The sequence below is a fragment of the Ambystoma mexicanum genome, chromosome 7p (assembly GCF_040938575.1).
Source record: "Ambystoma mexicanum isolate Mex_15411 chromosome 7p, UKY_AmexF1_1, whole genome shotgun sequence".
Classification (NCBI taxonomy): domain Eukaryota; kingdom Metazoa; phylum Chordata; class Amphibia; order Caudata; family Ambystomatidae; genus Ambystoma; species Ambystoma mexicanum.
The window spans coordinates 447,859,292-447,875,744 of NC_090939.1; the positions used below are offsets into that span (position 1 = coordinate 447,859,292).

The 16,453-nt window shown below is 48.7% G+C and overlaps 1 protein-coding gene across 1 annotated transcript in view; it reads right to left on the reverse strand.

The window, feature by feature from the left end:
• CHD1L (chromodomain helicase DNA binding protein 1 like) overlaps positions 1-16,453 on the reverse strand; it is a 1,245,724-nt gene that overhangs the window by 402,904 nt on the left and 826,367 nt on the right. The gene's annotated exons all lie outside the window — the stretch shown is intronic.

Here is a 16,453-nt window from a genome sequence, read left to right on the forward strand (position 1 = left end):
AAATCCTATTGAAAAGCGTTCTGAACAAAATCGAGATCTGGTCTCACCTTTACACCGGCCTCAAGTGACATACAGATCAAGAGTTCACACGCAAACAAAATCTGACATATCAGATCACTCTAAGGATTCGATGTACTCCCACAAGAGAAGGGGATTTCAGGAATATAAACATCATGAGAGTGGGGACTATAGACCTTACCATATGAAGAAGTCACATCAAGACTCTAAAAACCATAAGATGGTCCCAACGGCCAAAATTCGTCAACGGTCTGGCAACCAAAAATATCTGGTCTTAAATAGACGTACAGTGTTGAGACTGCTACATAGTATCTCTTCTCTAAGAAACATAAAATCAGAAGATCTCAAAATGGTTGAACCTTTCCACGAGGGTCATATGGCACAGTGTCTCCTATATATATCATCAGCCGACGTGACTACCTCGTTGTCAGCAGCAGCGGAGGCACTATTCAAACAAGGTTTTGAGCTAACTCTAACTAGACAACCTACAACAGACCATGACAAGACAAAGGATCGTACAACAGAGGACAGATTGAATGAAGAACGCCAGAACATTAGCTCAAAGGCAAATCCCGCAAAGAAACCAGCAACAATCTTAAAGTCCAATACGGTCCATTCCACGCCTCAGGGGAAAGCCATTCCCCCCAGTAATTCTCCTAACATAAAGGCGATCATAACACTAGAGGAGAACCAAAAGGTGACTCAAGCTAGACCGTCTCTTGAATCTTCTACATGGGCCTGGCTCCCAAAAGCTCTATCTACACGCCTTCACAAAGAGCCATCAGAATCCACTAAAACTGACCAAGAGCACCACCAACTGTCCCTTGCGACCTGGAATACAAGAGGGTTTTTACACTTAGCAACTCCTGGAGACATCAATTTAGGGGACTATGACATCTTATGTCTCCAAGAAGTTTGGTTACAATCTAAACCAGCACTGGATGGCTTCGAGATCGCTTTCTCAGAAGCATTAACGGGATATAAAGGAAGACCCTCATCAGGTCTAATCGTTGCAGTCCGGATGGGCATGGGACTAGATATAACCAAAATAATCTTGAAGACCCCTTATGTCATCGCGGTGCTCATTTCTTGGCGACGAAAGGAGGCTGGGGAAGAACATCCGACATGCACTCCCCTGTTGGTGATGTCTATCTACTGGAACCACAAAGGGATGCAACAGACCTTACTGTTTGACACAGTGACCTCTACTTTGGACTCAGTCTACTTAGAGTTCGGAGAATGCGATTTTATAATATGTGGAGACTTAAACATTAATTGTCCAACGGCTTGCAATAGTACCACAGGTCATGCACAGAGTAATCCTTGCAAACAAGGCTTACCCTGGCAGAAGCTAATGTCGGCCAGACATCTTTATAACTCTGCAGCCACTCTTCCCGATTGTAATTCTTTACCAACATGGAAAAGAGGCTTGTCCAACTCAACAATAGACTACATATTTGTCTCTGATCTCCTCTTAGCCCGGCTGACAGACTTCAGAATTACCCAGACCAGCCAAAGCGATCATAATTTACTGGCCATTAAATGGGCCTCTACAAAACTAGATACAGACCATTATCCTGGAAGAATTGAACCGGAAAGAAAAGGCAATCGGGTAAGGATCACACGGGCCAACATTCAAGAAATCACTCGTCCGTATGGAAGCAGTAAGGAGGCCACAAAGGTTGATTACAGACCACTCTTGGAACCTTACAGAGCCACGCCAAAAAGACTGAATGGGCCAAATACATCCCAGAGCCATCAGGCACATACTTTTGACGCCCTTTTGGTGGCACAGAGAAACATCCTCCGCAGAGCGAAAAGGATGGCTGCAAGAAACAACACGCCCGCCAACAGGGCGCATATAAAGGAGATAACAAGAGCCTACAAAAACTGGCTACGGTTCTAACGTTTAAAATTACATCAACAGGACTCTGAAAATATGCTTGAACAAATTAGAAAGTCCAACTCTAGAGACTTTTGGAGCCTGGTTAACCCACGAGCTAAAGAGGCATCTTCAATGATGCTAAACAGCATTTCGGAACTAGCATGGACTGGGTTCTATTCATCACTTTTCAAATCTCCAGATCCCGCTGAAGGCCCTCTATCTCCTCAGATGACAGCACGGTGGGTCGACCTCTCCGACAGAACGGATATTTTGAATAAAATACTCAAACTAAAGAAATCAAGGGCTCCAGGGCCTGATGGTCTATCTAATGAGAATTTGAAATCTGCACCAGAAGAATGGGCAAACCTGCTGAGTTTAATTTTCTACAAATGTACCATCTCCCGATCAATCCCGCCGACTTGGACCTCAGCAGTTATTATCCCTATATTCAAAAAAGGAAGGAAGGACGACCCTAGAAACTTTCGTCCGGTGGCCCCCCTAGATGTTATAGGGAAAGTTTATGGTTCCCTTCTGCTGGATCACTTTAATCAATGGGCAAAAAGAGCACCCTGTAATGACCCTCTCCAATCAGGGTTTAAAAAGGGAGTAGGAACTAGTATAAACATCTTTATCCTCAGCCTTTTAAAAGCAAAAGCTCGGGAAACAAATCGGAACCTATTCCTGGCATTTATAGACCTGACCCAGGCCTTTGACTTAGTCAACCGAAGAAAGCTCTGGGAAAAACTCATCAGTTGGGATTGTCCCCAGGAGATTCCGAAGCCTATCAAAGCTTTGCACGCTTCTACATCAATGCAGGTACGATTGAACACCAGTGGCCTACTCTCGTCATCCATAAAAACTGACAGAGGGGTCAAGCAAGGCTGTCCACTAGCTCCAGCCCTCTTCCTGTCTTATTTTGGGGACTACAAAGATATTTCAACTAGCACACGAGCATTCCCCCCAGAATTGGGTAAAGAAAAGATCCCGAGACTTCTGTATGCAGACGATCTTATCCAATTGGACCAGACTCCAATTGGCTTACAACGGCAGTTGTCTGCACTGTCTACATACACAGCCGCCAACGACCTAGAGGTAAATAAACTAAAAACGAAGATAATGGTGTTTGGAAAAAATCTAAAAAAGACAAAGAAGAATTTGTGGTACCTGGCCACAAACAAAATCGAACAAGTGACTGAATTTAAATATCTTGGAGTCCTTATTGACTCCACGGCCAAAGATTCAGCGATGCAACACCATCTTTCGGAAAAAATAAAAACTCTCGCCTCACAAGCAAAAATATTGGACAACAAATATGGTCGCTTCTCATTGCTGCCCCTAATTAAATTCTATAGGGGCAAAGTTATTCCAACTATTACCTACGGAGCAGAGGCTATGCCGTCTTTACCCGACAGCTTAGGGGCTAGATTGGAGAGTCTGTTCTGGCGTTCAGTCTTGAATCTACCATCTTCCACTCCGATCGCCTTGATAAGACGTGAACTTTCCCTCTCTTCTTTAGAGTTAATAGTGAAAAGAGCGGCAGTGATGTTATATCGAAAGATAAAAGATCCTTCCTCCTCGGCAATTTTTCTGATGGTACAGGCAGAGATGAACGCAAGTAAATCCATGTTACTATCAAAATGGGAGCTAATGTGCCTACAGCAACTTGAAATCTGCGGAAGCTCCATGGAAGAACTTTTGGGTAACCCGACAAAAACCAAAACACGAATGGAAGAAATGGACTGGATAATTACACTGGATAAGGCATCTGAGTACAAACTAGCTAGACATCTACCTCCAACAATCAGAAAACTGAATGAAATCCAACCTTTCTTGATAAGGCATCCAAACAGGAAAACTTGGAGCACTCTACTACGTGCAAGGCTAAACTTGTTACCCACAAACGAGATTCTGTACACAAGGGGCCTTGCAACAACGAATACTTGCCGTTTCTGTAATAACACTGAACAAAGTGAAACCTTACGGCACCTTTTATTACTGTGCTCAGGCACTGAGAAATTTAGATCACCATACATACTTCATCACCTAAAAAATGCCTACCTAAGGGAAGAAGATCTCTGGTGGGAGCGCTTAATAGGAGGCTTGAGAACATCTTGGTCTATCGCAGCGACTAAAATCTTGGACCAGATCTTTGCACATGTACCTACGAGCTAGGGGGACTGGACATAGATAAATAGATAGATGACGGCAGTGGGGAGGGTCTTCTACGTTAATTTCGTGTTGCTGCAGATTTATTCTCGTGTTGGGATAAATACGCTGTGAAACTTTATGTTCATCTTCTTGTAAAATTCACTTCGGTGATTGTATACTCGTATAATAAAAAATAAAAAATAGATGTCCTATGGGTCTCAGTGGGCCTCCTTGGGAAGATCAGACAGACAGAGCTAGATCCCATTACACTCTCGGATCATGCCCCCCTGTGGGCATCCATAAACTGGTCAAAGCACTACCCCCGGCTATGGAATTGGCGCCTCCCAGAGGATATAATTAGGGATTAGGTAATGGGTCAGACGCTTAGAGAACACATTATAGACCATCTGGCCAGCAATGACCTCCCTGAAACAAACAAGGGTACAAGTATGGGATGCCCTAAAGGCGGTAACAAGAGGACACTTAATAGCACTCAAAGCTCAGAGAAACAGACCGCCAATGGGAAAAAGAACTAGAGGGGAAAATAGGTGCGATCCAAGGAGAACTGATCCAGACCCCTACCAGAAAACCTACGCGAGCATGAAGACACGTCCAGGGGCAGCTGGAAGCACTCCGCACAAAAAAAGCCAAAAGGGCACTCCTACACACAAAACATTGGTACTACATGAAGGCGAACAAAGCCAACAAACTGTTAGCGAGACAAATGAAAGGCAAACAGCAGGCACAGACAATCAGGGCTTTAAAAAATTAGTCAGGCCAACTCAAGACCCAGACCCCTGAGATTGGACAGATATTTCAAAGATTTTACCAAAAATTGTACTCCACAGATCTCTCGAGAAGGGAACAGCAAGAAGCCTTTCTCGCCGGGGTGCAACTCCCCATTCTGGAAGAGGAAGACAAGCAAACTCTAGAAAGGGAAATCACTATAGAAGAGGTTTATGCGGCCATCCAGTCCCGCCCAAAAAACAAGGCCCCTGTCCCGGACGTATATACCGCCCTCTTTTATAAGACATACAAAGATATCTTAGCCCCACCACTCACATCCTTGTTTAACACGCTTGGGGGGAGGGGAAACGTGACCCAAACCATGAATGAGGCAAAAGTGTTGGTGGTCCATAAAAAGGGGAAGGAAGAACAACTCCCTACTGCTTATCGCCCCATAGCATTAATTAATCTAGACGCAAAACTGTACACCTAAATGTTAGCAACAAGACTGGCACCACTCCTTCCTATGTTGATACACCAAGATCAATCAGGATTTGTCCCAAATCGGAAGACTCACGACAACATACGAAGAGTCCTGCATCTTGTCGAAAAAATAGGAATCAAACAGTCCCCTGCTGCGTTGTTTGCCCTGGACGCGGAGAAAGCGTTTGACCGAGTAGAATGGTCATTTTTGTTCCAGATTCTAGAGAAAATGGGGATGGGCAAGCGATATATAGATATGGTCCGCGCCAATTACAACTCCCCATCAATGAGGATAGCGGTAAATGGAGGACTATCGGACACGGTACAGTTAGAAAGAGGGACGAAACAAGGGTGTCCGCTTTCCCCTCTCCTATACGCAATCTACTTAGAACCCCTGCTTGCAAAAATTAGGGAGGAACCGGAGGTAAAGGGCATAGAGATGGCGGGACAGGCGCATAAAACGGTTGCGTATGCAGACGACATGCTTAAGGCTCTAGGGGACCCGGAGAAATCCCTCCCGCATTTAATGGAAGTCATAGAAACGTTTGGAGAGATCTCGGGTCTAAAAATCAATAGGCAGAAATCGGAGATACTGATCCTGGTTGTAATAGAGAAGAAATCCAAGCAACCGCAACGGTTTGCCAACTGAAAATAGCGACCACAGGAATTAAATATATGGGAATCACTCTCACTGGAAAATTAGACTAATTGTATGCCCACAATTACCCCAAACTCCTAGCAAATATTAAAAAAGACTTGCTAAAATGGAACCCATTAACAATCTCTTGGTGGGGTAGAATCACAGAGGTGAAAATGACGATACTCCCAAAAGTAATGTACATATTCCAAGCCCTCCCGATAAGACACCCCCCAGCGTTCTTTAAGGCACTCAGGAAGATGGTCTCAAACTACATTTGGCATAACAAAACCCCTCGAGTCGCTAGCACGGTTCTGACAGCACATAGAAGCGAAGGGGGGTGTGCCATGCCACACTTTAGGAAATATTTTGAAGCCGCCCAGCTTTGGGTATTAAGGGAATGGATCCGGAACAGAGGGATAACATCTGGGAGAGGCAGGATAGGGTGGTTGCAACAACCTCCACCAGACATTTATTATGGATCAATAGTCGATTCAGACATCTTAACACGCACATAAGTGAGATAATGAAGACAACATTGGGGGTGTGGGACGCCGCTACTAAAAAAGAAACTGTAACAAAAGATCCCGCCCCGTTCATGCCATTGTTTGGTAACCCAGAATTCCCACCAGGAATGGAAAGGGGAGCCTACCGAAAATGGGAAGAGGCGGGATGCAAGATGGTGGGAGATATGGACCAAGACCAGCAGATAAGGTCATTCGCGGATTGCACAGCGCCATTGAACTTAACACCGAAAGGCCGCTATAAATATGAACAACTCCACCACTGGCTGAGCACACCCCACATAAAAGAAGCAGTGACCAGGGAGTTGACCCCCTTTGAAACCTACATCATGACGCATACAGGAATCCGCAAGTTTGTCTCCAATACATACAAATACGTAAACGCACAAGCTGAACCTGTCACATGGCAATACATGAAAAGGTGGGAGAAAACCCTGGGCTATACATTTCCCAGGGATCGATGGGAATACATATGGCACCTTATACCAAAATTGACGAGAGCCATTCAAACCAGAGAAATGTGGGTGAAAATAATGATGCAATGGCACTACACCCCGGAGAGATTGCACACGATGTTCGCAAACTCCCCAAACGAATGCTGGAGGGAATGTGGTGGAAAGGGGGATTGGCTACATATCTGGTGGGAATGCCCGAAGTTAAGCTCTTACATGGAGGAGATTAAAATCCAAATGCACAAAATGTTCCCGGGGACAGAGCAATTGGGAGACGAAGTTTAGTTGGGGGGGGCCTATGGGATCCCAGGGATAAATGTCTAAACACTATGCAGAAGAGGAACTTTATGGGCCTACTAATAGAGGCTTGGCTGGAAATCGCATACAATTGGAAACATAAATCCCCTCCACTTGCAGTAGTTTGGACGAGAAGGGTTTGCACACACTTTGCCATGGAACTACTAACATACAACTTCCAAGGAGAACACAGAAAGTTCAGAAACGACTGGGGGCTAGTGCTGGAGTGCCTCCAATCAGACTATAAAGAACAATGGTGCCCACACAAAATAAGGATACTGGACTTATTTACGTGAAAGGTGAAATGAACCTCCTAGAGAAGACCAACACGGACGGAGATTACCCCGGTCGGGGGAAGGGGGGAGGGGGGAACGTTATTTTACTTTTTTGTGGGTTGAAGTTCTACAATGTAATGGTTTTTGTTATATGGTGCTGAAAATAATAAAAATATGTTTTTTTGTAAAAAGAATCCTTCTGTAGGTTGTCGGAAACTATATTATGGGCCTGGGGGCACCAGGGATGCTGGATTCCTGCACATAACAGTGGCAGAGCATGTTGATCTTTAACTGGTGCTCCCACCTTGTACTCCCTTAGATCTAGTTCGGGGTGTGGGCCTATACCCCCGGAATAGTGGCCGTAGCTGGCTGTGTTTGGATACACTTACAGATGCTGTGGCATCATCGTCATCAACCTGCTGAGTGCCTTGGAGCACCTTAGGACTACCTTTATAATTTCAGATGCATAGACCCGAAGAGGGTGGAGTTGATCTGTGATTGTGCTGTGCCCACCAGCTGAGACCATTCTTTGAAGTAGTGTAGTCCGTGCCATGAGCTCCGGTGAGTGATAGTGGCAGCGGCATCAGACTGTTGCCCACGCTGGCTTGGAGGTGATTGCTGCAGTGGATAAACCGGGTTTGGGAGGGTGCTTCTCGCACGAAACTTCTTGATTATACTGCTGTAGCCGGGCGGCCTCGCTGCGTTCACCTGCAGCCAGGGCCCCCATTCTGGCCTCAAACACCACAAGGGAAGGGCCGAGCAAACAGTTATGGATGCCTTTGAACGGAAGAATGGAGCAGGTATGATGCAGGCACTGGTGGCCGCCGAGGGAGGATCAGCTTCACCATCAATGAGCCAGCAGGGAGAAAGCCACATCCTAGTGGCCAACGCAGAATTGAAGACATCTCTGGAGCAGAAATCAGATGCAGTCATTGTGGATGTCGGGCTGCTTAGGCAACATGTGCGGACACTGTCAGATCGGATAGGTACTATGGAAACACACAAGTGTGTGAAAACACGACAAACATCACTGCCGCCCAAACTCAGATGACTGAGCTGATTGACAAAGTGCGAGTCCTAGAGCACCGGATCGAGGACAACAAAGGGAGGACCAGAAGGAACAACATTAGGATCCTTGGTTTCCCTGAAGAGAGTAACAATCCAACTTCCTATGTTGAAAACCTACTCTTACAAGAAGTGGCACCTGGCACTCTAACACAGGGCTTCACAGTGGAGAGAGCACACAGATGATTGCCAGAGCCACCCCAAGACATTTCATTGCAAGAATCATGAATTACAAAGATAGGGAAAGGATCTTGGCTTTCCCAAGAGACTGATGCAACATTGTGCAAGCATTGGCAAAGCTGGCAATTTATCCAGACTGCAAAGTGCTGGTACAGCGTCATAAGACAATGTTCGGTCCCACCAAGGAGCGGCTATGCAGTGCGAATATAAGATACGTGCTCATTTACCCCGCAAACCTCAAGATGGTCCACAATGGTAGGTCACTCTTTTTCAATGACACGGGTGAGGCCCACTCTTGGATGGATGCGTTCAGGATTGCGCAGCTACCAGAAAGGAGGAACAATGCCCCGTAGCATCCCGACAAAGAGCACTGGATGGACCCCCTTTTTTTTACATGAGCAGCCGAGGGCAATGTCGAAGTTGAAGAATGCAGGTGCAGAACACTTGGAGACTCTATAATTCTCACACGGATCTGGGCGGCCGCCTGCACCGGCTGCTAGGACAGCCCAATTGATGCTAAGTTTTTGATGCCCGTTTTAGGCATCACGTTGCTGTACGCTTCCTTGTGGGGAGGAGTGGGGCGGCAGTCGGACCCGAGTTCGAGAAGTGTTATTGGGCTACTGGTTTACAGTTTGGGAGATGGTTTTTGGTTGGGTTCTCCCTTATTTTCCTTTTTCCGTCACCTTTTGAAAGGTGTGTTTGCCTTGTTTATTAGGGGGTTTGAAAGTTATCAAGGTTGCATTGAGAGACAGAGCACATGCGCACATTTGCAGACATCTACTTTATTGACAGGATCATGGGGTGCGCACAAGGTGCGCTATGGCAATAGAGGTTGGCTATTGCTGACCTCATTGTTTGCAAGGAGGGCTGGGGTTTTCTCGACTTGAGCACGGTAGGTTCATTGGGGACTAGCAAGAACTGGGGCATACAGAGGGATGGCTAGTAGTCTGAATAGAGTCACATGAAACGTTAGAGGCCTCAATAGTTATATTAAAAGACTCAGAGTGAGCGCTTATCTGAGAAGGATGGGGGCACATATTGCTTTACTCCAAGAAACACACCTCACAATGGACAGACAAAAGGTGATCGCCAGAAAGTGGGGAGGAAAATTATTCGGCTCCCCTTTCTCGACATACCCTAGGGGTGTCCTTACGTGGGTCGCTCCTGCCGTCCCTTTCCAGCTGCTGGAGTTTAAACACGAGGGTACAATGGTACTGGTACATGGGTTCATCGAAAATAGGGAGGTGTGCATCATTAATACCTATGCCTCCAACAATGACAACAAGCATTTTTTAATTCCCTCTATTCCAGAGTGACTGCATTCAGGGGGGACACGTGGATTTGGGGGGGGGATTCAACCGTACATTCAACCACCTTGTGGATAGATCCGACGACACATACTGCAAGCCACACCCCACTCCCCCTGGCCAGGGTACTAGGCACCTTACTGAGGAATCTGGATTTAGCAGATATTTGGAGAAGATGCCATGGCTGTACTTGAGGTTACTCGCACTTTGCTGTGCCATATGGGGTACATACCCATATCGATTATATCTTCATTGGCAGGGACACCTTAGGGGAGTTTACAGTTATAGAATATAAAGGCAGGTACCTCTCCAATCATGCCCTGCTGATGTGGCAGAGGTCGTCACCGAGACCGCCGATTCTGACCTACCACCCTAGGCTGAAGCTTTACATGATGGCGTGTTACGGGATTGTCTCGATGACAAGAACGAGGGGTACTTTGAGGCAAATGTGTGTAGCGTGGAGAAAGGTAGCACTTTTAAGACGGTACTGAGGGGGGAAGCTATCGGCAAGATGGATAGACTTAGGAGGAAAATGCTTGAGGCCCTCGCGGAAACGGCGATCGAGAAGGCGGAACGCAGAGAGCGGGAGACAGGGGAGGTGGCTGAGCACTTAACGGTTCTGCGTCAAAAGGCCCTGGCAGAAATGGAACATCTGGGCAAATTTGATTTTGGCAAATATACACAGAGGCTGCACGCAGAAGGGGACAAGCCAGGCAGATTGATGGCATGGCTGGGTCGTAAAGAGGAGCTGCAGGAGAGGATCTGTGCCATTCAGAATGAAGCAGGTGACATAGTGAGATGCCAAATGGAGATTATTGGTTTCTTTTCCAGATACTATGAAAACCTGCATTCTGTAGGGTCTGAAGGGTGTGAGGGCGATATTAAGGAAGCTTTGCCCCAGATCGAACTTCCCAGAATGGACGTGGTGCGTATGATCGATGCCGGTTCATAGACATAATTTCGAATACAAAATATTCGAAAAAAAAACGTCGAAAAAAAAAATGTCGAATTTTTTTTTAATGACGTTTTTTTTTCGAAATGGGGGGGTTCCCCCCCCAACCCCCCTTTTTTTTATTTTTACCTATTTTTTTCACAGAAACTAGAGCCCAAAAAAAAATATCGAAAAAAAAAACAATTCGACATTTTTTTTTTCGACATTTTTGATTCGACTTTTTTGACTTTCGAAATTATGTTTTCGAAATTATGACTGGACACCATCGATGCCCCGTTCAGCCATGATGAAATTACATTAGTAATGTCTTTACTGTCTGGCAAAACCCCTGGACCAGACAGTCGACCTGGGGAATGTTATAAGACATAAATGGCAGCTTTGGCACCTAGGCTCCTCGAGATTTTTGAAGATGCGTATGAGGAAGGTCAGTTACCCTGCTGCCTCAGAGAATACATAATTGCAGTGGCAGCTAGTGACATTTAAAACAGGTGGGGCGTAACTACCAGTACATTTTATTGCTAAGAACCTTTTCTAAGGGATTGGGAGGAGGCTCACTGGAAGAACATTTCAAAAGGAAATGGGGCCCAGTGGTGAAGTTTACCGTACCATTTTCCAAGCATATTTGCTTTAAGCAGGATGTTTTAAAAGCTTCTCACAGTAGTAGAAGTCCCTCTCCTGCCTGTCCATGTTGCTAATGCTTTACGTGTCTGTCCAAGTAGCGCAACCTCTTTGCAGGTTCTAGTTGCCCCTTGCATGCTCCTCACTCTTCATGCTGATGTGTCCCAGGCTGCTCCTGCTAACCTGTACTGTGTTCAAGCACCTCACATTCTGCCTTTAGGCCCCAAACTATTGAATGTCATCCGATTTTCACTTTGACAGGCAGCTAAAAATTTCACTAATTTGGCCAACCCTGGGTGTCCTAGCCTATTATTTTTAAATGCAGCAACATCTGTGAGTATATCGACGTCTGGCTAATAATTGAGTTGTATTGGTGGATGATTGGGGTGCAATGGCATATCAGTACATGTGGCTCAAGTCAGTCTGCTTCAGTCCTGGTACCATACCCACCTCTGTTATTACTCCCTAGCTCCTAATCCTAAACAGCCCCTTTTGCCCCAGCTGACAAAAATCAGCTATTCCAATGCACTTCTGTCATAAACAACCTCTACATTGATTTCTCATTTATGATTCCCAAACAAAACACTGCCTCAGTAATTCAAACGTGATACTCTTCACATTCTGATATTCCCTGTTCTAAGCACACACAATGCTTTGCCAATTCAAATTAAGAGTGAATTCTGGAATCCCACACTATTCTAGTAGAGAGGTGCCTATATTTTGTAAAATTCTCAAATCATGTGCCCCCATCCTCCATATTTGTCAAGCTCATACATTGCTATACCAATACATATCGCCCGACTAAGAACTTCTGAAATTGTGTACTGTGAGACATATTTGATTCTGCCTTTGCAATTTAATGGCCAGGGGTCCATACTATTGAATCACATAGCCAGACAACTCTGCCAAGGCACCCATCTGAACATAGAGTACCTTCTATTATTCCAAAACATGGTCCTAGTCCTATACACAGCTCTGCCAGGGCCTGACCAAATTGAATACTGTTTGAATATTGGTCGATCTAGTCTGAGTCCCACACACAATCCTGACATGCAGAATCCCATATTCCAAAACTGAAAGCCATGCACAGTTCCAGCAATGCACAGCAGTCTTCCTCCGTCTCATTGTTACACCAGTACTGAGAGTTGATGCCTTCATAGTAATTCTAGTGTGCCTTAGTAGTGGCCAATTCCAATAGGAAATGTAAATGCAACTCTGTCAATGCATTTAATTCTTATGAGCAGCAGCACTGGATCTTTTAGTACTGGGACTGAAATAGAAGCATGTCAAAAGAGGTCTGCCAGGAGGCCACCAGGGGGCGCAGGAAAGATGGCTTGCACTCCGTCCCCAGACCCGGGAGCTACGCAGCGATAATGTGCAGAACAGGTCCTTGTTCACTCAAAAGGTGAAAATAAGGGTGTCCAAACCGCAGGACGACAGAGTGATCGAGAGCTGGGGCTTCAAAGTGTTGCCTGCGCCTTGAGAAGCAGCTTGGTGTCGGTGAGCACCCCTCACCCACACCACTGCGCTATATGCAACAGCTAAAGAAACCCCTCTGTTAGCAGTGTTCCGCCACCGCCGCCCGTGAGCCCCCCACCCCCTGTTGCACAGAGACACAGAGACAGAGGTGATACTCGTGTGGGCTCCACGGTGGTTCTGACACCACCGGGAATGCCCCGTTTATTTATACGAGGCACGCGACGGAGTGAACGTCACCCTGTCGCGTGCGCGCCCTTAAAGGGCCAGCGCCACAGACTTCCCCAGGCCGACGTGGGAGTGCGCCCTTTCCGTCATCCGTCGAGGGAGCGAGCAGGGGACGAGACATCTGTGAGTTGAAGAGGCATTGGGAAGCACACCCTCCCCGCACAGGACTAGATTGGATACCCAAGGCCCTCGAAATGTACGCTGGGGGCCTGATCTGAACAGTGGGCTGCAGCCAGCACCGAGGGGAGGAGGCAAGCATCCTGCAACACCCCTATTCATCGGAGGAGCCTGGCCGGGGGGAGAATAACACGCAGGGAGCCCGCAAAAAGGTGCCTGGACCCGGGGGAGGGGGGGCCTCCCCCTCCCTGGCACACAGACCGGAGTAGTGTCTGCCACATGGGGATACTCCCCCTTAAGAGGCGTACAGACAGGCTCCACTGATGAACGTGTGGTAACAGGAACAGTAGGCAGACAGAAAGGAGCCCAGCACCCTGAGGCCCATCAGATTGGGATAGGGGGCCATACAATGTACAGTAGGCCGCAGTGGGCAGCTGGAGGAACACGCTGGAGGAAAGCCCAAGCCCCACAGTAACGGGAGGCTGGACTGCACGGGGGGGGTATTCCCAACCCCAGGAAAAGGAAACAGCTAAGTGGAGTCATTGAGGGGAGGTGAGGACAAAGCCCCTGTGACATCTGCATTGTGACGCCCATGTCTCCACTGATCAGCAAAGGAGACATAGCTTATCTCTCTGGGGACAAGGAATCAGGACGGGTACAACCCCGTGGAGCTGAAAGCGCAGGCGATAGTCCTCTCAAGCAAAGAGGTGTTCTCGACTGCACTGGTGCCCCCCTGCCATCTTGAATAGAGGACCCAGCCACTCGTGGTCATACACTTTTACATTGGAAGGAGCGCCCTGGAACCATCGGAGCTATGCTGCAAGATATCTGGTGGATAAGGATTGGGCAGGGAGTAAGGGGGCATGGCTAACTGCCATGTGAAGAAGACGTGCTCTGGGTGCGCTCCGTTCGATGTGATCAACATAAGCTGTTATTCTTACTTAAACTGTGAACCCTGAAGCCCGCGGTCCTCTTCACCGAACGCCGCTACCTTCCCGCACCTGCTGGCTGTTTTTTTCGTGCTCGAAGCCGCCCTATGACGACTGAGCGCCGCACGAAAAGTCGCTGCTGATCCGAGACAAAATGGCGGCTCCCTCGCGCTGAGAGACGCGACGGCCCTTACATCAGGGCTGCACCCGAACCGCGGCGCCATACCGGCTGAGCCGATCTGACACCCCTAGGACCCAGCGGAGCCTGCGGTCACCGCCCGACCTGCACAAGAAGCCGGCGAAAGACGCACGCGACTGGGTGCACGACCGTGTGCTGGTGCCCCTTGGCTGCGGGCGTCGCCCTCGGGGGCGCTGATGAGTGGAGCCGCACGGGCGGTGGGCTGCTCTGGTGTCTCGTGCGGCCCCCCGTCCTGCTCCTCCTCGACCGGCGTGGAGACCGGGGTACTGGGTCCGCTCCTGGGCCCCTCAGCCGAACAAGGATCCCTGCAGCGCCTGTCCGACCGGCAGCGGGAGCCGACGGAGGACGCGCGCGGCCTGGGCACCGCTCGCGGCCGGCTGTGAGCAAAGCCCCTGGAGTTGCAGCCAGAAGGAGGAGCGGAGAGCCCGGGCGTTGCCGAGCCCACGAGGTGAGCCGGGGGGAAAGCCCACTATCGAGCGGGATCGCCGGGGGTGTGCCGTGCCTGCACTCCCCCCCCACTTCTCGCCCGCCTGTGTCACTGGGACCCCCTGGAGGGAGCGCAACACCCCAGACCACATACCCAAGGCCCGGAGGGGAGGGCCTAGACGTCCTGACCCGGTGTCGGCAGAGCGGGGCGACCTACCTTGTGGCGCGGAGAGCCTGCTGGGTGCCATCACCACGGAGCCCCCTGCAGGACCATAGCTCTAGGGAACCCTTCCGTTGACGCCTTCAGCGGAGATCACACGGCCTCTCAGCCCTGCTGTGCTCCGTTCACCCCGAGCCCTCGCCAGAGAAGACTGAGGACCAACAAGCCACCCGCCATGTCCACCAAAGGGGCCAGGTCCAAACAGCGCCAAACCACCATAGACACCTTCACGGCTGGGGGAGCCACAGCTTCCGAAACCCCTAACGGCACTATCTTAGACGCACAGCCTGACCCCCAGGGAATGACTACCGAACCCAGCAACACCCACATCCTGGAAGCCATTAAACTGTTGCAGACCACTATGGAGCACAAAATTGACGCGGTGGCCATAGACCTGGGCCTCCTACGCCAGGACTTCCGCTCCTTGACCAACAGGACTGACACACTTGAGGCTCAGGTGCGCGAAAACACTGAAACCAAGGTGGTGCTCCTCAAAGATGTCGATGAGCTGCAGCAAAGAGTTAAGAATTTGGAGGAAAGGGCCGAGGAGGCAGAGGGGCAGGCACGCCGGAACAACATCCGCCTCCTGGGCCTGCCGGAGGGCATTGAAGGATCCGACCCCACGAACTACGTGGAGAACTTAATACTACAGGAGATTGGTGCTGAGAAACTGTCCTAAGGCTTCACGATTGAAAGGGCCCATCGATCCCTCACTAAAAGACCTCCCCCTGGCACCCCACCCAGACCACTAAAAGACCTCCCCCTGGCACCCCACCCAGACCAATAATAGCGAAGGTTCTAAATTACAGAGACCGGGAGACCATCCTGGCCTACTCACGGTCTGGCGGCCAGATCCTCAGGGACTCGGATAAAATATCCATCTACCCCGACTACACCTTCTAGGTCCAATTGAAGAGGGCTCTATTCATACATACCAAAGCCAGATTGAAGGCCGCCGGACTGCGCTACATGCTCCTCTATCCCTCCAGATTGAAAGTAATACGCAACAACAAAGCCCACCTATTTGACACTCCATCTGAGGCCCGGGACTGGATGGACAGGGAACAGGTTCCTGATATAGAGGTAAAGGGACGACGTCCGCGCTGACCCTCACCACGATGGCGGCGTCCGGGCCCTAGAACCCACTAGGGCCCCTCCATGCAAATGCCAGCCTGACACAGCTGAACTGATCCTACACAGCGGGGCTCCAGAGTCGAACACTCTTCCACCCCCGGAAGGTTTTTTTTTTTCCCTTTTTTTGGGTATACACATACCCGCCCGTAGGGCACCT